The 25,308-nt window shown below is 40.7% G+C and overlaps 1 long non-coding RNA gene across 1 annotated transcript in view; it reads left to right on the forward strand.

Annotated features, from left to right (window-relative positions):
• The first annotated feature begins 556 nt into the window (after positions 1-556).
• LOC128703867 (uncharacterized) overlaps positions 557-25,308 on the forward strand; it is a 95,560-nt gene continuing 70,808 nt past the window's right edge. Inside the window, exon 1 of the long non-coding RNA XR_011394698.1 lies at positions 557-616. This is a non-coding gene — a long non-coding RNA (uncharacterized lncRNA). The remainder of the gene's footprint in view (positions 617-25,308) is intronic.

Consider the following 25,308-nt stretch of genomic DNA (forward strand, 5'->3'; position numbering starts at 1 on the left):
AACAACAAATCTTCCTGGTACCACCGTGAACAACAAATCTTCCTGGTACCACCATGAACAACAAATCTTCCTGGTACCACCATGAACAACAAATCTTCCTGGTACCACCATGAACAACAAATCTTCCTGGTACCACCATGAACAACAAATCTTCCTGGTACCACCGTGAACAACAAATCTTCCTGGTACCACCATGAATGGTGGCCCGGTAGCCTGGTGGCTAAAGCTCCCGCTTCACACACGGAGGGCCCGGGTTCGATTCCCGGCGGGTGGAAACATTCGACACGTTTCCTTACACCTGTTGTCCTGTTCACCTAGCAGCAAATAGGTACCTGGGTGTTAGTCGACTGGTGTGGGTCGCATCCTGGGGGACAAGATTAAGGACCACAATGGAAATAAGTTAGACAGTCCTCGATGACGCACTGACTTTCTTGGGTTATCCTGGGTGGCTAACCCTCCGGGGTTAAAAATCCGAACGAAATCTTATCTCTCTTAACAACAAATCTTCCTGGTACCACCGTGGAACCGGAGTCGATAAAGCGTATGTTGTCAGTGGCCCTGATGAACCCAACAACAACAACAACAACAACAACACTTGTTGTTTCTCCTCTAACATGTGAGTAACACCTGTCTTTATTATTATAATACAATATTCATGTGTTAGATGATATATAGAGAGTTTGACACATGAAATATAGTGTAATAAGGCGCCAGACATTGTCGTGACTCCTTGTGTCAGGTGTTGTGTGTCAGGTGTTGTGTGTGTCAGGTGTTGTGTGTGTCAGGTGTTGTGTGTGTCAGGTGTTGTGTGTGTCAGGTGTTGTGTGTGTCAGGTGTTGTGTGTGTCAGGTGTTGTGTTTGTCAGGTGTTGTGTGTCAGATGTTGTGTGTCAGGTGTTGTGTGTGTCAGGTGTGTGTCAGGTGTTGTGTGTGTCAGATGTTGAGTGTGTCAGATGTTGAGTGTGTCAGATGTGTGTGTCAGGTGTTGTGTGTCAGGTGTTGTGTGTCAGGTGTTGTGTGTGTCAGGTGTTGTGTGTGTCAGATGTTGAGTGTGTCAGATGTTGTGTGTCAGGTGTTGTGTGTCAGGTGTTGTGTGTGTCAGGTGTTGTGTGTGTCAGATGTTGTGTGTCAGGTGTTGTGTGTGTCAGATGTTGAGTGTGTCAGATGTGTGTGTCAGGTGTTGTGTGTCAGGTGTTGTGTGTCAGGTGTTGTGTGTGTCAGGTGTTGTGTGTGTCAGATGTTGAGTGTGTCAGATGTGTGTGTCAGGTGTTGTGTGTCAGGTGTTGTGTGTCAGGTGTTGTGTGTGTCAGGTGTTGTGTGTGTCAGATGTTGTGTGTCAGGTGTTGTGTGTCAGGTGTTGTGTGTCAGGTGTTGTGTGTGTCAGGTGTTGTGTGTCAGGTGTTGTGTGTCAGATGTTGTGTGTGTCAGGTGTTGTGTGTGTCAGGTGTTGTGTGTGTCAGGTGTTGTGTGTGTCAGATGTTGAGTGTGTCAGATGTTGAGTGTGTCAGATGTGTGTGTCAGGTGTTGTGTGTCAGGTGTTGTGTGTCAGGTGTTGTGTGTCAGGTGTTGTGTGTGTCAGGTGTTGTGTGTGTCAGATGTTGAGTGTGTCAGATGTGTGTGTCAGGTGTTGTGTGTGTCAGGTGTTGTGTGTGTCAGGTGTTGTGTGTCAGATGTTGAGTGTGTCGGGTGTTGTGTGTCAGGTGTTGAGTGTGTCAGGTGTTGTGTGTGTCAGGTGTTGTGTGTCAGGTGTTGTACTCACCTAGTTGTACTCACCTAGTTGAGGTTGCGGGGGTCGAGTCCGAGCTCCTGGCCCCGCCTCTTCACTGATCGCTACTAGGTCACTCTCCCTGAGCCGTGAGCTTTATCATACCTCTGCTTAAAGCTATGTATGGATCCTGCCTCCACTACATCGCTTCCCAAACTATTCCACTTACTGACTACTCTGTGGCTGAAGAAATACTTCCTAACATCCCTGTGATTCATCTGTGTCTTCAGCTTCCAACTGTGTCAGGTGTTGTGTGTCAGGTGTTGTGTGTCAGGTGTTGTGTGTCAGGTGTTGTGTGTGTCAGGTGTTGTACTCATGTATTTGTACTCACCTATTTGTGGTTGCAGGGGTCGAGTCATAGCTCCTGGCCCCACCTCTTCGCTGATTGCTACTAGGTCCTCTCTCTCCCTGCTCCATGAGCTTTATCATACCTCGCCTTAAAACTATGTATGGTTCCCGCCTCCACTACTTCACTTTCTAGGCTATTCCACGGCTTGACTACTCTATGACTGAAGAAATACTTCCAAATTCACTATATTAGACCATAGTGCAATTACTAGTGAGAGACTAGTGCTATTTTTAATTTGTATTTTTATATTATTAGATTAAATCTAGTTGTACTATAGGTCATTCTAGCTCAAAACATAGACTCCACAAAAGTCATTATTAGACCTTAGTGCAATTACAAGTGAGAGTCTTGTTCTATTTTTAATTTGTATTTTTATATTACTAGTTTATACCTAGTTGTACTTTAGTTCATTCCAGCACAACACACAGACAACATCAACTTCATTATGTGTAGTAGTGACTATACTCTATATGACCAAAATACTCTAGCTATATACTTGTCCAAACTTCCTACCACTACAGATATCAGTAGTAGAACTCAACACACAACTCAGGATATAAATAACCATAATTTAAACCTAGAAGATGATTGATCACGTTGACCCTGATCTAAACCTCCATAATCTGACACCCAATCAAAACCTATTGGAAAGTAACTGCCTTTATTACACAGCATCACAAGCCACCACTATCCTAAACAATGCTAAAAGTCTATCAGTACTTAACTACAACATCAGGTCCTTAAGCAAACACTATGATAACTTCCTAGCACTCCTTGAATCACTAAAAACACCCTTCTCCTGCATTATTCTTACTGAGACCTGGCTTAAGCAGGACACAATAGATATCTACCCTCTACCAGGATACACAGCAATTCACAACTGCAGACCAAACCAAGTTGGGGGTGGTATTGCAATCTATTACTCTAACCAATTATCTTGTCTTAGCACCACTTGCTTTAGTGATGAATATGGGGAATACATTTTTGCTAATTTTACTGTAAAAAACCTTAAGACGCCTATAACAATCTGTGCCATTTACCGGATACCTCACACAAACATCCCAAATTTCAGTGAGAAATTAAAGTCACTAATAACAAACAGACAAGTGAATAAGCACCACCTTCTCTTAGCTGGAGACTTCAACGTCAACCTTGGCTTACTAGATGATCAGCCTGTAACTGATTTCATCAACATTATGAACAACACACTTCTCATACCAACAATAACTAAACCAACCAGGCTCACTGAGACAAGTGCAACCATAATAGACCACATATGGACCAATATACTAGCCCCCCTTAAATCAGGGATAATCACAGATAGCACTACAGGCCACTACCCTACCTTCCTCCTGACAAACATTAGTAAACCACCACTTGAATACAACAAAGTCTCATTTAGACTCCATGACGAGGCCTCAGTAAGTAAGTTCACAGCTGACCTAGAGACTGTTGACTGGCCTACAGAATTCTCCAAGGCCAATGGTATTGATGACTGGACAGACATTTTTCTTAACAAATTACTTAGACTATACAACAAACATTGTCCTGTAAAAACAAAACAGATCACAAACAAACGGCTTGGTTGCCCATGGCTAACCAGCACCATTCTGAAATCCATTGACAAGAAACACCAATATGAAAAGCAATATAGACAGGGCTTAATACACAAAGGTATTCTTAAACACTATTCATCAGCTCTCACCAAAGTAATAAAGAAAGCCAAACAACTATACTACTCCAGTAGATTCACAGACACTAGAGGAGATGTAAAAAAGACCTGGAAAACACTCTCTCAGATTCTAGGGACCCACAAACTGAGAAAAACCAAGGATATTGTCCTAACTAAACCTAATGAAACACCACTACATCCCACTGACACAGCTAACAAGATAAACGACTTCTTCTCAACCATAGGATCTAATCTCGCCAGTAAAATCCCACATACCAATGCCCATGCCGGGGACTACCTAGATGGGAATTTCCCTAATTCCTTCTATCTTGCCCCAACTGAGCCCACGGAAGTCACCGAGATTATAAAGTCACTTAAAAATAACTCGGGGAATCTGTCTCATGTCCCACCATTACTGTACAAGCGAGCGGCCCATGCCCTTTCGCATGCTATTTCATTACTTTTTAACAAGTCACTAGAGACTAGCACCTTCTCGAAACTACTCAAGATGGCAAGGGTTACACCAATACATAAAGGTGGTGACCCTACAGACTTAAACAACTATAGGCCAATATCTAACTTACCATTGCTATCCAAAATCTTTGAGAAACTCGTGCACAGGAGACTGTATTCATTTATAACGGCTCAAAACATACTCAACCCCTGCCAATTTGGATTCAGGAAAAATAAAAGCACTAATGATGCAATCATAAAAATGCTAGATCTGCTTTACACAGCATTGGAAAATAAGGAATATCCACTAGGAATTTTTATTGACCTAAGAAAAGCTTTTGACACAGTAGACCACGACATCCTACTCCACAAACTTGATCATTACGGTATAAGAGGCCATGCGCTTGCTTGTTTCAAATCTTACATTACTAATAGGTATCAGTATGTCACCATTAAAGACACAGCATCAGCAACACGGCCACTTGATACTGGAGTTCCGCAGGGAAGTGTCCTTGGTCCCCTGCTTTTCCTCATATACATCAATGACCTTCCAAACGTATCCCAACACCTGAAACCCATTCTCTTTGCTGACGACATGACTTATGTCATCTCTCACCCTAATCTTGCCACCCTCAACACCATTGTGAATGAGGAGCTGATCAAAATATCGACTTGGATGACAGCCAATAAACTTACGCTTAACACTGACAAAACCTACTATATTATGTTTGGTAGCAGAGCAGGAGATGCACAAATTAACATTAAGATTGACAACACTCTAATTACCAGAAATAATGGGGGCAAATTCCTAGGCTTATACCTTGACAACAACCTGAATTTCAGCACCCATATCCAGCATATAACCAAAAAAGTATCCAAAACGGTTGGGATCCTCTCCAAGATACGATACTACGTGCCGCAAAATGCCCTTCTCACACTATACTACTCACTTATTTATCCATACCTCACCTATGCTATTTGTGCTTGGGGATCAACTGCAGCAACACACCTAAAGCCAATAGTAACCCAACAAAAAGCTGCAGTAAGAATAATCACTAAATCCCATCCCTGGCAACACACCCCCCCACTCTTCATAGACCTAAACTTACTCCCAGTTCAGTACATCCACACTTACTACTGTGCAATCTACATCTACAGGGCCTTAAACTCTAATATCAACCTTGACCTAAAACGCTTTCTTGATAGTTGTGACAGAACCCACAGGCATAACTCCAGACACAAACATCTCTACGACATTCCCCGTGTCCGACTAAACCTTTACAAAAATTCAATGTATGTCAAAGGCCCTAAAATCTGGAATACCCTACCTGAGAACTCTAGAACTGCAGACACATTCATCACCTTCAAAACTACCATTAGAAAACATCTTATCTCCCTGATACACCCCGTCAACTAACTACACGAATACCACCTGGTGGTTCACACTTACACTCACTCACTCATTTGACCATAAACAGAAATATTAATCTCAATCTTAAAATAATGAATCCTGTGATACTCCAATACTGAAACTATGTACTGTTCCAAAACAAAAGCATTCACATTGCTAAACTCACAAACTAGTATTTAGCCACTTAGTCATAATACCAACTTACCTCATAATTTGTAATATTTTACAATTAACCCTTTGAGGGTCGACAGGCCCTCTCCGAAACTCGTTCTCAGGGTCGGCCAAATTTAAAAAAAAAAAAAATTATTTTCTCTTATGAAAAGATAGAGAATCTTTTCCCGATCATAAAGACACCAAAAGTTTGAAATTTGATAGAAAACTTACGGAATTATGCTCTCGCAAAGTTAGCGGTCTCGGCGATGTTTACGCATCGGCGATTTTGCCCACTTTGAGCCCCATTTTCGGCCAATTTCACTGTACTAGTCGACAAAAAACATGAATATTTCGCTAGAACTCCATTTTTTCTATCGAATGGGTGCAAGAAACCACTCATTTATGAAATTCTACTATCCAGTACAGTGGTCAGAATTTAGCAATTTTGCCAATTTCACACAAATTTCAAAAGATGCCAATTTCCGAATAGGGTCCAGAATAAACAAGAAAGACATTCCTGGCACTAAAATGACATTTCCTCTAGTCATTAGTCACGTCTCAAGGCCCCTCTTATATTCTTTTGCTTTCCACTTTGAATTTTTATTTTCATAAAAAATATAAGATTTACTGTTATGCAGACTACTGCATTAGTGTAAAAAATGGTATAAATATTATTGGTGCACTTGTGAAAGAATATTAGACTCACCAGTTGACGTGTATTGCACGCTTGGAACGATTTGTTTACTTTTGAAGTTTGGTAAAAATCGAACATTTCTGCTACTTTGAGCTCAATTTCAAGGCACCTTTCTTTGTAAAACCAGTCGAAATCATCTCAATTTCTGTAATATGTCTTCCATTCTATAAAATGAGACCAAGAAAACTAGAATACAACAATAAATACCATACGAAAATACACTGCAAAGTCGCTGATTTATTAAAAAAAAATGGTCAAAGTTTTTTTTTCTCATTATGCACTGTGTGCTGCAGGATTTTTTTTAGACTGTGCACACTGACCACATAGACCCATTCTTTCATATGAAGGCCTACCAGCTTTCTCCCACTAGATTTGAGGCCGCTAGAATTTATGAGTACTAGTACGTCAAAAAACCCTACGCGTAAGACGTACTAGTACGACGAAAACCCTCAAAGGGTTAAGAATAAAACTAAGTATGCCCGAAATGCCTAGCCATGCTAAGCGTTCTAGTGGTACACTCTGTAATCACTATTTTACTACATGTAAACCACACAATAACCAAATTTCTGTAAACTCAGCATTGTAATCCTTATAGAGAATAAACTTTGAATTTGAATTGAATTTGAATTAACATCCCTTTGATTCATCTGAGTCTTCAACTTCCAGTTGTGACCTCTTTTGTCTGTGTCCCATCTCTTATAACATCCCGTCTTTGTCCACCTCGTCTATTCCGCGCAGTATTTTATATATCGTTATCATGTCTCCCCTGATCCTCCTGGCCTACAGTGTCGTCAGGCCGATTTCCCTCAACCTTTCGTCGTAGGACAATCCCCATAGCTCTGGGACTAGTCTTGTTGCAAACCTTTGCACTTTCTCTAATTTCTTGACGCGCTTGACTAGGTGTGGATTCCAAACTGGTGCTGCATACTCCAGTATGGGCCTGACATAAATGGTATACAGAGTCTTAAACGAATCCTTACTGAGGTATCGGAACACTATCTGTAGTGTTGTGTGTCAGGTGTTGTGTGTGTCAGGTGTTGTGTGTGTCAGGTGTTGTGTGTGTCAGGTGTTGTGTGTGTTAGGTGTTGTGTGTCAGGTGTTGTGTGTGTCAGGTGTTGTGTGTCAGGTGTGTGTGTGTCAGGTGTTGTGTGTGTCAGGTGTTGTGTGTCAGGTGTTGTGTGTCAGGTGTTGTGTGTGTCAGGTGTTGTGTGTGTCAGGTGTTGTGTGTCAGGTGTTGTGTGTGTCAGGTGTTGTGTGTGTTAGGTGTTGTGTGTCAGGTGTTGTGTGTGTCAGGTGTTGTGTGTCAGGTGTTGTGTGTGTCAGGTGTTGTGTGTCAGGTGTTGTGTGTGTCAGGTGTTGTGTGTCAGGTGTTGTGTGTGTTAGGTGTTGTGTGTCAGGTGTTGTGTGTGTCAGGTGTTGTGTGTCAGGTGTTGTGTGTGTCATGTGTTGTGTGTCAGGTGTGTGTGTCAGATGTTGTGTGTGTCAGGTGTTGTGTGTCAGGTGTTGTGTGTGTCAGGTGTTGTGTGTCAGGTGTTGTGTGTATCAGGTGTTGTGTGTCAGGTGTTGTGTGTCAGGTGTGTGTGTCAGATGTTGTGTGTGTCAGGTGTTGTGTGTCAGGTGTTGTGTCAGGTGTTGTGTGTCAGGTGTTGTGTGTGTTAGGTGTTGTGTGTCAGGTGTTGTGTGTCAGGTGTTGTGTGTGTCAGGTGTTGCGTGTGTCAGGTGTTGTGTGTCAGGTGTTGTGTCAGGTGTTGTGTGTCAGGTGTTGTGTGTGTCAGGTGTTGTGTGTCAGGTGTTGTGTGTGTCAGGTGTTGTGTGTCAAGTGTTGTGTGTGTCAGGTGTTGTGTGTCAGGTGTTGTGTGTGTCAGGTGTTGAGTGTGTCAGGTGTTGTGTGTGTCAGATGTTGTGTGTGTCAGGTGTTGTGTGTGTCAGATGTTGTGTGTGTCAGGCATTGTGTGTGTCAGGTGTTGTGTGTGTCAGGTGTTGAGGGTGTCTGGTGTTGTGTGTGTCAGGTATTGTTTGTGTCAGGTGTTGTGTGTCAGGTGTGTGTGTCAGGTGCTGTGTGTGTCAGGTGTTGTGTGTCAGGTGTTGTGTGTGTCAGGTGTTGTGTGTGTAAGATGTGTGTCAGGTGTTGTGTGTGTCAGGTGTTGTGTGTGTAAGATGTGTGTCAGGTGTTGTGTGTGTCAGGTGTTGTGTGTCAGGTGTTGTGTGTGTCATGTGTTGAGTGTGTCAGGTGTTGTGTATGTCAGGTGTTTTGTGTGAGGTGTTGTGTGTGTCAGATGTATGTGTCAGGTGTTGAATGTGTCAGGTGTTTTGTGTCAGGTGTTGTGTGTCAGGTGTTGTGTGTGTCAGGTGTTGTGTCAGATGTGTGTGTCATGTGTTGCGTGTGTCAGGTGTTGTGTGTCAGATGTTGTGTGTGTCAGATGTGTGTGTCAGGTGTTGTGTGTGTCAGGTGTTGTGTGTGTCAGGTGTTGCATGTGTCAGGTGTTGTGTGTTTAAGGTTTTGTGTGTGTCAGGTGTTGTGTGTCAGGGGTTGTGTGTGTTAGGTGTTGTGTGTCAGGTGTTGTGTGTGTCAGGTGTTGTGTGTCAGGTGTTGTGTGTGTCAGGTGTGTGTCAGGTGTGTGTGTGTCAGATGTTGTGTGTGTCAGGTGTTGTGTGTCAGGTGTTGTGTGTCAGGTGTTGTGTGTGTCAGGTGTTGTGTGTCAGGTGTTGTGTGTGTCAGGTGTTGTGTGTCAGGTGGTGTGTGTCAGGTGTTGTGTGTCAGGTGTTGTGTGTGTCAGGTGTTGTGTGTCAGGCGTTGTGTGTCAGATGTTGTGTGTGTCAGGTGTTGTGTGTGTCAGGTGTTGTGTGTGTCAGATGTTGTGTGTGTCAGGTGTTAGGTATACTTGGAGTATATCTGAAGAGGGTTTCTGGGGTCAACGACCCCACGGCCCATTCTGTGGCCAGGCCTCATGGTGAATGAGAGCCTGATCAACCAGGCTGGTACTGTTGGCCGCATGTAAACCGACATACAAACCACATCTCGGCTGGTCAGGTACTGACCTAGGTGCCTGTTTAGTGCCTGCTTGAAGACAGTCAAGGGTCTATTGGTAATCCCACTAATGTATGCTGGGAGGCATTTGAATAGTCTCGGACCCCTGACACTTATTGTATTGTCGCTTTATGTGCTAGTGACACCCCTGCTTTTCATTGGGGGATGTTTTATCGTCTGCCGAGTCTTTTGCTTATGTTTTGAGTGATTTTCGTGTGCAAGTTCGGTACTAGTCCCTCTAGGATTTTCCAGGTGTATATAATCATGTATCTCTCCCTCCTGCGTTCCAGGGAATACAGGTTTAGAAACCTCAAGCGCTCCCAGTAATTGAGGTGTTTTATCTCCGTTATGCGCGCCGTGAAAGTTCTCTGTACATTTTCTAGGTCAGCAATTTTATTATTAATTTGAACATGATACAGAGAAGTACAGTGGAATACAGTTATTAAAGTGCAACATGCCAAAGTTCCTTGTATGCAGAGCATTATGGTCAGCTTAAAATTAACTTAAGATTAACTAAGCAATGATATATTCAGTGGTAAAAACATTTTTGTAAACAGATAACAATTTAGCACAAATGAGTATTACAAAGACAGTTCATATGGTCATTTACTGTGTTGCTGTGTAATCAGTAGAATGGAGTATTCTGTTAGGTAATGTAATTAAAAGTTTGATGTGATACAATAATGAGGAAACATTTATGAGATGCAATTTATGAGATACAATTATTCAGTGTTTATTTAGTTGTGGGTGAGTAAGTGATTTTTGAGGAGAGACTAGAATTTATAAACAGACAGTGTTTCTTTTATATTCGCAGGTAATGAATTCCAGATTTTACAACCTTTTATGTGCATTAAGTTTTTGCATAGGGTGAGATGGACACGAGGAACATCAAAGAGTGATCTGTGCCTTGTGTTATGGTCATGTGTTCTGTTGAGGTTGGTAAGGAGATGTTTGAGGGGAGGGTTAATATCAGAGTTAAGTGTTCTATGTATGTAATAGGTGCAGTAATAAGTATGGATGTTTTGTATGGTGAGTAGGTTTAGTGTATTGAATATTGGTGGAGTGTGCTGCCTGTAGTGGGAATTTGTTATTCTGACTGCAGCCTTTTGCTGGGTAATTAATGGTCTGAGATGGTTCATTGTTGTTGAGCCCCATGCACAAATTCCATAGGTGACATAAGGGTAAATGAGTGAGTGATATAGGGCCAGGAGGGCTGACTGTGGAACATAGTACCGTATCTTCGATAGTATGCCTACGGTCTTGGAAATTTTCTTAGAAATTTGTTGTATATGTGTATGAAATTTGAGTCTATTATTAAGGTGGATTCCTAAGAATTTTCCCTCTGTGAGTTTTGTGATAGGTGATCCGTTTATCATTATGTTAAGAGGGACATCTGTAGCTCTGTTACCAAACTGAATGAAGTAGGTTTTGTCAATGTTTAGAGTAAGTTGGTTAGTCATCATCCAGGTAGATATTTTCTGTAATTCGGTATTTACGGTATTGGCTAGCTTGACTGGGCTCGGGTGAGAGAAGACGTATGTAGTGTCATCTGCAAATAGTGTGGGTTTGAGTAATTGCAAAGCATTTGGTAGGTCATTTATGTATATGAGAAAGAGAACAGCCCCAAGTACACTTTCCTGTGGGACTCTAACTGTAATTGGCTGTACGGAAGAGTTTGCCCCATTTGTGTACACATATTGGCTTCTGTTGCTGAGGTATGACTTGAGGTAGTTGAGGGAGTGCCCTCTTATACCATAGTGCGACAATTTTATGTGGAGCAAGTCATGGTCAACTGTATCAAAAGCTTTACGTAAGTCAATGAAGATCCCCAGTGGGACTTTTTTTTCTCTATTGCAGTGTATATGTGTTCTAGCATGTATAATAGCATAATTAGTATTTTTATTAGGCCTGAACCCAAATTTACATGGGTTGAGTATGTTGTGGGAGATGAGGTAGCAATAGATTTGATTATGAATTAATTTTTCGAAGATTTTAGAGAGAGGGTGTAAGTTGGATATTGGCCTATAGTTATTCATGTCTGTTTGGTCTCCTCCTTTATGGATCGGGGTGACCCTTGCTATTTTGAGAACTGTAGGGAAGGTAGAGGATTCTATGGATTTGTTAAAGAGTGTTGCAGTGATTGGTGATAGCACTTTTGATGCTTTTTTGTATATAAAGGGTGGTAAGGTATTTAAATCTCCTGTCTTGTTTTTTAGTGTGTTGATAATAAAGGAGACTTCAGTAGGGTTAGTCGGAGCTAGGAGCATTGTGTTCGGGTAGGTGCCAGTGAGGCAGTCATTGGGTGGGGTATCTGAGCTTGGGATTTTATTGGCAAGGTTTTTTTCCTATAGTGGAGAAGAAATTATTGAGTCTGTTTGCTGTTTCAGTTGGCGAGAGCTGGGGTTCATTTGGTTTTGTTAATTCAATTTTGCTATTTTGTGTTATCTTTTTTGTTCCTAGTATTTCTGATGGGGTTTTCCAGGTCATTTTTATATCACCTCGTAAGCTGGATAATCTGTTCTCATAATACAATTTTTTAGCCCTTCTTATCAGGCTGGTTAGGATTGACGAGTAACGTCTTGTTTGGTCTCTGGTTATGTGACCCATTCTGTACTGTTTTTCGTATAGGTGCTTTGTATTTATGGATTTGAGGATGAAGGGTGTTAGCCAGGGACTGTTCAGAATCTCAGCTGTCATCTGTTTAGTTTTTTTGGGGCAGTGCTTGTTATAGAGGTATTGCATCTTTTTTAGAAAATTATTAATACATTCATCAATATCTGTATAGATTTCTAGCTCAGTGTGCCAGTCAATGTTTGTTACTGCTGCTGAGAAGTTATTAATAGCTGCCTCATTGTGAGGTCTGAAAGTGACTTTAGTAGTGTCTTGGGGTAATTTCCCAAGATTTGTTATGAGGAAGGTAGGGTAGTGATCTGTGGTATTATCTGTATTTATGCCTGATTTTAAAGGGGATGTGGTGTTGGTCCAGATGTGGTCTAGTACGGAAACACTAGTCTCTGTAACTCTTGTAGTTTTTGTTACTGTTGGTAGAAAGTTGCAGTTACTCATTGTGTTTGTGAATTCAGTAACATGTGTGTCTTGGTCTTGTAGGAGATTTATATTGAAGTCACCTGAGAGTAGTAAGTGATCTTTGTTCATGCGTGCATCAGTTATCATACTTCCTAGGTTTTCACTGAAACGGCTAATGTTTGACTGTGGTACTCTGTAGATGTTTATCACTGTGAGAGGTTTTTGTAGGTACAGTGGTCCCCCGAGTTTCATGATTAATCCATTCCAGAGAGCCTGCCGAAAGTCGAAAATCATGAAACTTGAAACCATTTTCCCCATAAGAAATAATGGAAATAAAATTAATCCATTCCAGACACCCAAAAATATTATTTTTAAAATTAAATAAAGATTTACATAGTGAAATCAATGACAATTCAAGTACATACATATAAAAAATGATAATAACATTACATACATACATACATACATACATACATATAAAAAATGATAATAACATTACATTGTGAGTATGGGGGAAGTTCGTGAGGCAGTATGTAAAATGAAAGTGGGTAAGGCAGCCGGGATTGATGGGATAAAGATAGAAATGTTAAAAGCAGGTGGGGATATAGTTTTGGAGTGGTTGGCGCAATTATTTAATAAATGTATGGAAGAGGGTAAGGTATCTAGGGATTGGCAGAGAGCATGCATAGTTCCTTTGTATAAAGGCAATGGGGACAAAAGAGAGTGCAAAAATTATAGGGGGATAAGTCTGTTGAGTATACCTGGTAAAGTGTATGGTAGAGTTATTATTGAAAGAATTAAGAGTAAGACAGAGAATAGGATAGCAGATGAACAAGGAGGCTTTAGGAAAGGTAGGGGGTGTGTGGACCAGGTATTTACAGTGAAACATATAAGTGAACAGTATTTAGATAAGGCTAAAGAGGTCTTTGTGGCATTTATGGATTTGGAAAAGGCGTATGACAGGGTGGATAGGGGGGCAATGTGGCAGATGTTGCAAGTGTATGGTGTAAAAGGTAGGTTACTGAAAGCAGTGAAGAGTTTTTACGAGGATAGTGAGGCTCAAGTTAGAGTATGTAGGAAAGAGGGAGATTATTTCCCAGTAAAAGTTGGCCTTAGACAAGGATGTGTGATGTAACCGTGGTTGTTTATCCCTTTGACTGTCGCAGGCCCCTTTCTGAAACTGTCATTCTATGTCGACAAATTTTTGGAAAAAAATTATTTTTTCTTATGAAATGATGGAGAATCTTTTCCCAATGGTAATGACACCAAAAGTTCGAAATTTGGTCGAAAACTTACGGAATTACGCTCCCGCAAAGTTAGCGGTCTTGGCGACATATGCGAATCGGCGATTTCGCCGAATTTGAGCCCTCTTTTCAGCCAATTCCATTGTTCCAGTTGACCAAACTCATAGCTATTTCTTTAGAACTCCATTTTATCTATCAGCTGAGTACAAGAAACCGCCATTTACCAATTTGAACTACCCAATATAGTGGTCAGAATTTGGCAATTTGGCCACTTTCACGCAAAATAAAAAAGATGCCAATTTCAAAATAGGGTCCAGAATAAACAAGGTAGACATTCTTGGCACTAAAATAACATATCCTCTGTTCATTAGTCACATCTCTAGGCCCCTCTTATATTATTATTGCTTTCTATTTTGATTTTTTATTCATACAAAAAAATACAAAATTTACTGTTATACAGACTACTGCATTATTGTAAAAATGGTATAAATAATATCAGTGCACTAGTGAAAGAATATTAGCCTCCCCAGTTGACGTGTATTGGACGTGTGGTGTGATTTGTTTACTCCTGAACATTGCTAAAAATCGAACATTTCCGTTAGTTTGAGCTCAGTTTCAAGGTCGTTTTCATCGTCAAAGTAATGAAAATCATCTCTATTTCTGTAATATGTTTTCCATTTTATCACCCAAGACCATGAAAACGCGAATACAACGATAAATACTATACGAAAATACACCTCAAAGTCGGCGCTTTAATCCAAAAAAAATGATCAGTTTTTTTTCTCATTGCGCACTGTGTGCTGCAGGATTTTTTTTATGTGGTGCACAATGACCACACAGACCCATTCTCTCACATGTGGGCCTACCAGCTTTCTCCTGCTTGATTTGAAGCTGCTAGAATTATTGAGTATATATACATGAGAAACAGTGGTGCGTATGACGTATTTATACGGCGTAAACAGTCAAAGGGTTAATATATTTATAGATGGGGTTGTAAGAGAAGTAAATGCGAGGGTCTTGGTAAGAGGCATGGAGTTAAAAGATAAAGAATCACACATGAAGTGGGAGTTGTCACAGTTGCTCTTTGCTGATGACACTGTGCTATTGGGAGACTCTGAAGAGAAGTTGCAGAGGTTGGTGGATGAATTTGGTAGGGTATGCAAAAGAAGAAAATTAAAAGTGAATATAGGAAAGAGTAAGGTTATGAGGATAACAAAAAGATTAGGTGATGAAAAGTTGGATATCAGATTGGAGGGAGAGAGTATGAAGGAGGTGAATGTATTCAGATATTTGGGAGTGGATGTGTCAGCAGATGGGTCTGTGAAAGATGAGGTGAATCATAGAATTGATGAGGGGAAAAGGGTGAGTGGTGCACTTAGGAGTCTGTGGAGACAAAGAACTTTGTCCTTGGAGGCAAAGAGGGGAATGTATGAGAGTATGGTTTTACCAATGCTCTTATATGGGTGTGAACCATGGGTGATGAATGTTGCAGCGAGGAGAAGGCTGGAGGCAGTGGAGATGTCATGTCTGAGGGCAATGTGTGGTGTGAATATAATGCAGAGAATTTGTAGTTTGGAAGTTAGGAGGAGGTGCGGGATTACCAAAACTGTTGTCCAGAGGGCTGAGAAAGGGTTGTTGAGGTGGTTTGGACATGTAGAGAGAATGGAGCAAAACAGAATGACTTCAAGAGTGTATCAGGCTGTAGTGGAAGGAAGGTGGGGTAGGGGTTGGCCTAGGAAAGGTTGGAGGAGGGGGTAAAGGAGGTTTTGTGTGCGAGTGGCTTGGACTTCCAGCAGGCATGCGTGAGCGTGTTTGATAGGAGTGAATGGAGACAAATGGTTTTTAATACTTGATATGCTGTTGGAGTGTGAGCAAAGTAACATTTATGAAGGGATTCAGGGAAACCAGCTGGCCGTACTTGAGTCCTGGAGATGGGAAGTACAGTGCCTGCACTCTGAAGGAGGGGTGTTAATATTGCAGTTTAAAAACTGTAGTGTAAAGCACCCTTCTGGCAAGACAGTGATGGAGTAAATGATGGTGAAAGTTTTTCTTTTTCGGGCCACCCTGCCTTGGTGGGAATCGGCCAGTGTGTTAATAAAAAAATAATAATAACTTACCTTTACTGAAGACTTTTGGGTTGATTGAAGACGGGAGGGGGGGATATGAGGAAGGTGTACGCTGTTGTTTGTAAGGAGAATCTCCTTCCATTAGGACTTTAGGCAGCAAGTCCTTATCTGGGGTTACTTATCTTCTTCTTTTAATGCCACTGGGAACAACTTGAGAGTCACTGGACCCCTGTCGCACAGAATATCTGTCCAGAGAGGTCTTTTTCTGGCTTTTCTTTAAGATTTCCCTGAAGTGGGACACAACACTGTCATTGAACATGTTGCAGATACGGCTTGTTTCACCTTGGTCAGGGTGATACTTTTCAACAAAACTTTGCAACTCATTCCACATTCCACACATGTCCTTAATCACTGAAGAAGGCACCTCATCCACTCCCTCTTCCTCCTCCTCTGAAGCAAGTTCCTTGGCTGTGGTCTGATGCTGTTCCAGTTGAACCTCTTGCAGTTCATCAGTGGTTAGCTCTTCCCGGTTGTCCTCCACCAACTCTTCCACATCCCCATCACTCACTTTATTTACCAAAGGGCTTGCACTAGCTTTCCTTGGGTCCATGATGACTTATTTAGCAGTTGCAAGCACAAAAAACGATGGATTATTATCAAATGTATTGTATGAACCCGCGGGGTGATGGTCACGTGTTGGTAAACAATGGCACACTGAGCATGAATGGCGTGTAAGACTCGCTTTGTGTGTGTGGTGACGGGCGGATGGGTACCGGACAGTCACCGAAACACGAGTTTTTTCACGAAACTCGAGGCCAGTTTTAAAAAAAAAAAACTCGCCTAAGGTCAAATTTCATGAAAGTCGAGGCTGCCAAAACCCGAGGGTCCACTGTATTTGAATTTGAATTTAGCTATTATACCAACTTGTCGGTATTTATTACCAAGGTTTATACCAGCTATTATATATTCCCCATGTTCATCCCTTGTGCAAGTACAGTGGACCCCCGCATAACGATTACCTCCGAATGTGACCAATTATGTAAGTGTATTTATGTAAGTGCGTTTGTACGTGTATGTTTAGGGGTCTGAAATGGACTAATCTACTTCACAATATTTCTTATGGGAACAAATTCGGTTGGTACTGGCACCTGAACATACTTCTGGAGTGAAAAAATATCGTTAACCGGGGGTCCACTGTATTAGTGATACATTCTAGCTGGTCTGAGTATTATATAGCTGTACCACCCCCTTGTTGATCTGGCCTACAGTTATGTATGGCTGTATAACCAGGAATGGCATAGACATCTGTAGTGTCAGGCTTTAGCCAGGTTTTGGTGAGAGTAATGATGGATATACTGGCATGTAGGGAATTTAGTAATGCTATGAGGTCATTGTAATGTTTGCTTAAAGATCTGATATTGTAGTTGAAGAGAGTTATGTTGTTGTTGGCACTGAGAAGTGCCTTTGATTGTTCTGCAGTGTAGTAATTACAGTTGCTGTTTGATTCATTTAAGTCATTCAATAACAGGTTGGTATCAGGATCAATGCTTGTAATCATAAGATTTGAAGTGAATCTATAGTTAGAATTAAGTATCAGACAAAGTAAATATTCTAAAGCTATAAAATAGCACCTGAATTATTTCAACAAATGTAAAAAATTTGAGCTAAAATAAAGGAGACAATATAAAAGGGACTTAAAAAAGCTTTGTGGTGAACAATAAAGTGGTAATCAAATAAATGAGTTTTGGAATATAATGGCAAAATTGTGAACTTATTACACTTTAGCACCTGAGAATAGCACCTTGATTATTTTAACAATTGTGAATATATGAACTAAGGTAGTTATGTAAAGCTAAAATAAAGCTAAATTAAAGGAGAAAATATGTATGGGACTAAATTAAATAATGGTAAACAAAGTTAAATTGGCAGATAGTCACTATGATATGATATTGATTATGGAGTAAGATCTGATTTGTAATATATAAAAAAGAACAAGAGCTATTTAGAAAAAGGAGAAAAACCTAGATGTATGTATATATATATATGCATGTGCGTGTCTGTGAAGTGTGACCAAAGCGTAAGTAGGAGTAGCAAGATATCCCTGTTATCTTAGCGTGTTTATGAGACAGAAAGAGAAACCAGCAATCCTACCATCATGCAAAACAGTTACAGGTTTTTGTTTTCACAGTCATCTGGCAGGACGGTAGTACAACCACCCAGGGAAGTACTACCCTCCTGCCAGATGACTGTGAAACAAAAACCTGTAACTGTTTTGCATGATGGTAGGATTGCTGGTTTCTCTTTCTGTCTCATAAACACGCTAAGATAACAGGGATATCTTGCTACTCCTACTTACGCTTTGGTCACACTTCACAGACACGCACATGCATATATATATATACATACATCTAGGTTTTTCTCCTTTTTCTAAATAGCTCTTGTTCTTTTTTATTTCTTCTATTGTCCATGGGGAAGTGGAAAAGAATCTTTCCTCCGTAAGCCATGCGTGTCGTATGAGGCGACTAAAATGCCGGGAGCAATGGGCTAGTAACCCCTTCTCCTGTATACAATTACTAAAAAAGAGAAGAAGAAAAACTTTATAAAACTGGGTTGCTTAAATGTGCGTGGATGTAGTGCGGATGACAAGAAACAGATGATTGCTGATGTTATGAATGAAAAGAAGTTGGATGTCCTGGCCCTAAGCGAAACAAAGCTGAAGGGGGTAGGAGAGTTTCAGTGGGGGGAAATAAATGGGATTAAATCTGGAGTATCTGAGAGAGTTAGAGCAAAGGAAGGGGTAGCAGTAATGTTAAATGATCAGTTATGGAAGGAGAAAAGAGAATATGAATGTGTAAATTCAAGAATTATGTGGATTAAAGTAAAGGTTGGATGCGAGAAGTGGGTCATAATAAGCGTGTATGCACCTGGAGAAGAGAGGAATGCAGAGGAGAGAGAGAGATTTTGGGAGATGTTAAGTGAATGTATAGGAGCCTTTGAACCAAGTGAGAGAGTAATTGTGGTAGGGGACTTGAATGCTAAAGTAGGAGAAACTTTTAGAGAGGGTGTGGTAGGTAAGTTTGGGGTGCCAGGTGTAAATGATAATGGGAGCCCTTTGATTGAACTTTGTATAGAAAGGGGTTTAGTTATAGGTAATACATATTTTAAGAAAAAGAGGATAAATAAGTATACACGATATGATGTAGGGCGAAATGACAGTAGTTTGTTGGATTATGTATTGGTAGATAAAAGACTGTTGAGTAGACTTCAGGATGTACATGTTTATAGAGGGGCCACAGATATATCAGATCACTTTCTAGTTCTAGCTACACTGAGAGTAAAAGGTAGATGGGATACAAGGAGAATAGAAGCATCAGGGAAGAGAGAGGTGAAGGTTTATAAACTAAAAGAGGAGGCAGTTAGGATAAGATATAAACAGCTATTGGAGGATAGATGGGCTAATGAGAGCATAGGCAATGGGGTCGAAGAGGTATGGGGTAGGTTTAAAAATGTAGTGTTAGAGTGTTCAGCAGAAGTTTGTGGTTACAGGAAAGTGGGTGCAGGAGGGAAGAGGAGCGATTGGTGGAATGATGATGTAAAGAGAGTAGTAAGGGAGAAAAAGTTAGCATATGAGAAGTTTTTACAAAGTAGAAGTGATGCAAGGAGGGAAGAGTATATGGAGAAAAAGAGAGAAGTTAAGAGAGTGGTGAAGCAATGTAAAAAGAGAGCAAATGAGAGAGTGGGTGAGATGTTATCAACAAATTTTGTTGAAAATAAGAAAAAGTTTTGGAGTGAGATTAACAAGTTAAGAAAGCCTAGAGAACAAATGGATTTGTCAGTTAAAAATAGGAGAGGAGAGTTATTAAATGGAGAGTTAGAGGTATTGGGAAGATGGAAGGAATATTTTGAGGAATTGTTAAATGTTGATGAAGATAGGGAAGCTGTGATTTCGTGTATAGGGCAAGGAGGAATAACATCTTGTAGGAGTGAGGAAGAGCCAGTTGTGAGTGTGGGGGAAGTTCGTGAGGCAGTAGGTAAAATGAAAGGGGGTAAGGCAGCCGGGATTGATGGGATAAAGATAGAAATGTTAAAAGCAGGTGGGGATATAGTTTTGGAGTGGTTGGTGCAATTATTTAATAAATGTATGGAAGAGGGTAAGGTACCTAGGGATTGGCAGAGAGCATGCATAGTTCCTTTGTATAAAGGCAAAGGGGATAAAAGAGAGTGCAAAAATTATAGGGGGATAAGTCTGTTGAGTGTACCTGGTAAAGTGTATGGTAGAGTTATAATTGAAAGAATTAAGAGTAAGACGGAGAATAGGATAGCAGATGAACAAGGAGGCTTTAGGAAAGGTAGGGGGTGTGTGGACCAGGTGTTTACAGTGAAACATATAAGTGAACAGTATTTAGATAAGGCTAAAGAGGTCTTTGTGGCATTTATGGATTTGGAAAAGGCGTATGACAGGGTGGATAGGGGGGCAATGTGGCAGATGTTGAAAGTGTATGGTGTAGGAGGTAGGTTACTGAAAGCAGTGAAGAGTTTTTACGAGGATAGTGAGGCTCAAGTTAGAGTATGTAGGAAAGAGGGAAATTTTTTCCCAGTAAAAGTAGGCCTTAGACAAGGATGTGTGATGTCACCGTGGTTGTTTAATATATTTATAGATGGGGTTGTAAGAGAAGTAAATGCGAGGGTCTTGGCAAGAGGCGTGGAGTTAAAAGATAAAGAATCACACACAAAGTGGGAGTTGTCACAGCTGCTCTTTGCTGATGACACTGTGCTCTTGGGAGATTCTGAAGAGAAGTTGCAGAGATTGGTGGATGAATTTGGTAGGGTGTGCAAAAGAAGAAAATTAAAGGTGAATACAGGAAAGAGTAAGGTTATGAGGATAACAAAAAGATTAGGTGATGAAAGATTGAATATCAGATTGGAGGGAGAGAGTATGGAGGAGGTGAACGTATTCAGATATTTGGGAGTGGACGTGTCAGCGGATGGGTCTATGAAAGATGAGGTGAATCATAGAATTGATGAGGGAAAAAGAGTGAGTGGTGCACTTAGGAGTCTGTGGAGACAAAGAACTTTGTCCTTGGAGGCAAAGAGGGGAATGTATGAGAGTATAGTTTTACCAACGCTCTTATATGGGTGTGAAGCGTGGGTGATGAATGTTGCAGCGAGGAGAAGGCTGGAGGCAGTGGAGATGTCATGTCTGAGGGCAATGTGTGGTGTGAATATAATGCAGCGAATTCGTAGTTTGGAAGTTAGGAGGAGGTGCGGGATTACCAAAACTGTTGTCCAGAGGGCTGAGGAAGGGTTGTTGAGGTGGTTCGGACATGTAGAGAGAATGGAGCGAAACAGAATGACTTCAAGAGTGTATCAGTCTGTAGTGGAAGGAAGGCGGGGTAGGGGTCGGCCTAGGAAGGGTTGGAGGGAGGGGGTAAAGGAGGTTTTGTGTGCGAGGGGCTTGGACTTCCAGCAGGCATGCGTGAGCGTGTTTGATAGGAGTGAATGGAGACAAATGGTTTTTAATACTTGACGTGCTGTTGGAGTGTGAGCAAAGTAACATTTATGAAGGGATTCAGGGAAACCGGCAGGCCGGACTTGAGTCCTGGAGATGGGAAGTACAGTGCCTGCACTCTGAAGGAGGGGTGTTAATGTTGCAGTTTAAAAACTGTAGTGTAAAGCACCCTTCTGGCAAGACAGTGATGGAGTGAATGATGGTGAAAGTTTTTCTTTTTCGGGCCACCCTGCCTTGGTGGGAATCGGCCGGTGTGATAATAAAATAAATATAATAAATAAGTTTAGCAATTTATTGTACTATAAAAAGTAAAAATAATGTGAGGTAGTTGGTAGTAGCAGCAAAAGATAGTTTTGGGCCTTGAACAATAATGTAATTGAAATATATACTAATTGCACACACAATATAGTCACTAAGATATGAAAATAATCTGAGAGTAGGAATTGCCTTATAGCATAAAGTTTGAGCAATTAATATCACTATAGGAATATTATTTGAGGTAGTTGAAACTAGCTAGTGAGGGAAGGTTCAAGGTGTTGCACAGTAGTGTAGTAGGAACATACACTAGTTTGTTATTTGTAGTTTGGGAGAAAAGGGAAAATTAGGTATGATTTTAAGAAAAAGGTATTACAGATATTATTAAAGAGTAAGTATCCTATTAACAAATAATAAATTGTGAATTGGGAATCTGGGAAGATAACTCAAATTTGGTCACACAAAGAACTGTGTGGGACACCTGGGATAATGAGGTAGTAAATACTATCTAGGAGGTGATAGTACGGGGATTAGTTCAATAATGACATAATAACGTACACTAACGTAATACAATGATTTGGTCACTAATATCAGACTGTAATGTTTGCATCATGAAGGAAGTTTGCTAGTTCATTTTCATTTGTAATGTAGTACACATGGCCTACATTTGTTTTTCTTACTAGAATTTGTCCATCATGTACAAAGCACTGGTGAATTTTATCATTATTCTCATGTTTCAGTTTTCTCACTCTGTACAGGAGGTTTTGTTGTTTTCTTGTGAGACACTTATTTATGTATATATCCTTTTTTTTTTTGCTTTAATGGATGAACTTATTAAATCTTTTTTTCTGTCTTGTGTGTGAAATCTAAGCATAACACTTTTTCTCCCTCGGTTCCCTGGTAACTGTGATTCTTTTATTTCCGACACTGCCACATTAACGTATAGGTGGTCTTGTATGATCTGGAGAGTTGTAACTTTGCAGTTGGTATGGTTTAATTCACTAGGAAAGAGTGGACTGTTTATCACTACTGCATTGGCTAGCTTATCTTGCTCTGCCTTATCATCTTGGTATCTTTGAAGAAGAATACCTTTGAAGAATTTCGAGAGTATATCTACTCTCTGAGCCTGTCCATGGGCCAGGCTCATAAGCAAAATTATTGTTCATTTGGGTATCCATGTTTATTTTCCAGTCCTTGACGGCATCATCAATCTTCGTGTTTAGGGAAGTTATTTGATCTGTGTGGCTGGCTATGACTGATTGGAGGGTCTTGCCAAAATCAGTCGTGCCAGTTGATGTTAGCTGTTGTTGTTATTCTCATGGTGAAGTAACTTAGATTTATGGTTTGTTATTGTTGCATGAAGAGACATATTTTCAGCACGAAGATTCAAGTTATCCGCCGTTAGGGTGGTGATGTAATTCTTTAGAGTGTCAGGATCATTAGTCATACCTGGGAGCATATCAGATGGGTTAAATCCTATGAAGGTAGTAGATATAGAGAGGGAGTCAGTCACGATTGGTGTTGTTGTTGTAGAGTCACGTTGGTTGGTGGGTGAGGGGGAATCGGCCATGTTTGTTGTTGGTGATGCATCTCTCTGGGTGGTGAGGGAGGCGGATGGGGTGCCGGTGTCCTGCTGGGTCGTCTTATGGAATAGTCTATTTCTAGGTGCTGCCTTGCTTTTCTTAGTGCTGTTACTTCTATGAGTTGGTCTCATAGTAGTACAGGAGTTGCTGTGGTTAGTTGAAGAAACTAAGAGCTTGCAGTTGGTAGTTGTCTGGCAGCTGGGCTGTGCTTAGAGTTTGTGGGGCAGTCTTTGCTTCAGTCGGTAATTTTTCGGTGTGTATTTATCACTGTTGTTTATCTTGGGTCATGCTGGGTTCTACGTACGTTAGTGCAGTAATGATTGCAATTCCATCATAGAAGTGTTGGTGGGTGCTGTAGGTGAGAAAAATGACAGAGCTTGCTGCCGCTGTGTCCCCTTCTCTTCCCAAGTGATGATTCTAACACAGATGGAATGGAAAGGAGTTAGAAGTGTAATAGGTGAAACCAGACTGTGAAGTGAGTGGTGAAGGGGAGTGTGAAACATGGGGTTAACTGAAAGGTGTTTGTGAAGTTAAGGGATAAGTGAGGAGTGAATGAGGATTTTGAAGTAGAAAATTTACTAGAAATTCAGTGGTGATTACTAGAGCAGATACTACGGTTTGCTAGGTGACTGGAAAAGAGAAATAAATATTGTTGTATATGAGTAAAAGAGTGAAGAGTGAAAATGGCAGGCATTAGGGGGTACAGGCTCCCATAATTATATTTATCTCTCTCCTACAATTCCATGAAGAAAGAAATCAGTCATGGGGGCTGGAAAAGGCGAATGGAGTAATAGCACCCTGGACAGTAAAAGCCCAACAGTTGCCATCCTACCAGAAACGTAAATGTCACTATCACCGCAAGATATGGCAACACCATATACTCAAACAAAAACAGTGCCACACAGCTCTTATTGTAGCACTGTTAAGTGGTGATATCCAAATTAATCCAGGACCTCAAACTATTGTGCAGAGGCAAAACAGACAGATAAGTGATGGTGTTAATGACGGTCTAGTAGCTAGGAATGATAACCTTAACCCCATATGTAATGCATATATAGGTCGATGTGAGACAATACAGCCATTCTTATTATCTCAGACACCACCAAACAGGTGCATACACTGCACTAAAGTACACAAGAAAAACAGAAAAGTCACCTTATGTAAAATATGTAAAGGGTGGGTGCATGATAGATGTATGTACAATTATAGTAATGGTGCCAGAATTCATTTTGTGTGTAACAAATGCACTTTGGCACAGTTACCCTATAGCAATGATGACATTGATTTATCTAATTTTAATACAAATGACCCATTGCCATACATTGATGATTATAATTGTTTTATGAAAACAGGCCTTCACTTTATTCACGTCAACGCAAGATCACTTTTTCCAAAATTGGCAGAGATTAGGATTCTAGCTAACAGAACTAGGGCAGCAGTTATATCCATCTCTGAATCCTGGTTGGATGATTCAGTGACTGACGACGAGGTCAAAATAGAAGGTTACAATATAAAATGCTTAGATAGGAACAGAAAGGGTGGTGGGGTATGTGCCTACATTAGAAATGACTTAGCTTACATCCCAAGACCTGATTTAAATAACAATAAACTGGAGATTCTATGATTTGAAGTGATGCTTCCCAAGACTAAACCCATCTTAGTAGAAACTAGTTACCACCCTCTCACCCAGGACCAGTTCTCAGAAGACTTTTCCAGAGTCCTGTCCGGACTTGAAAACAATTGCGAGACAATAATACTGGGCGACTTCAATATCTGTTTTCAGCAGCAAAATAACGGGCTATGCAAAAGGTATAAGCAAATTCTAGGTTTAAATAGTTACTCAACTAATTAATACACCAACCTGGATCACACAGTTCTCAGCCACCCTAATTGACCACATACTTGGTAACCGCTCTGAGAATGTTAGTCAGTCAGGCATCATTACCACAGGCCTTAGTGATCATTTCATCATTTACTGCACCAGGAAAATCACTAGGGATAGGTTAGGCCTACACAGTACAATAAAAATGAGATCAACTAGAAACTACAGTAAAGAAACACTGGTAAATAGGCTACACAATTGTGACTTGACAGAGATAA

Source organism: Cherax quadricarinatus, chromosome 95 (genome assembly GCF_038502225.1).
Source record: "Cherax quadricarinatus isolate ZL_2023a chromosome 95, ASM3850222v1, whole genome shotgun sequence".
NCBI classification, from domain to species: Eukaryota; Metazoa; Arthropoda; class Malacostraca; order Decapoda; family Parastacidae; genus Cherax; species Cherax quadricarinatus.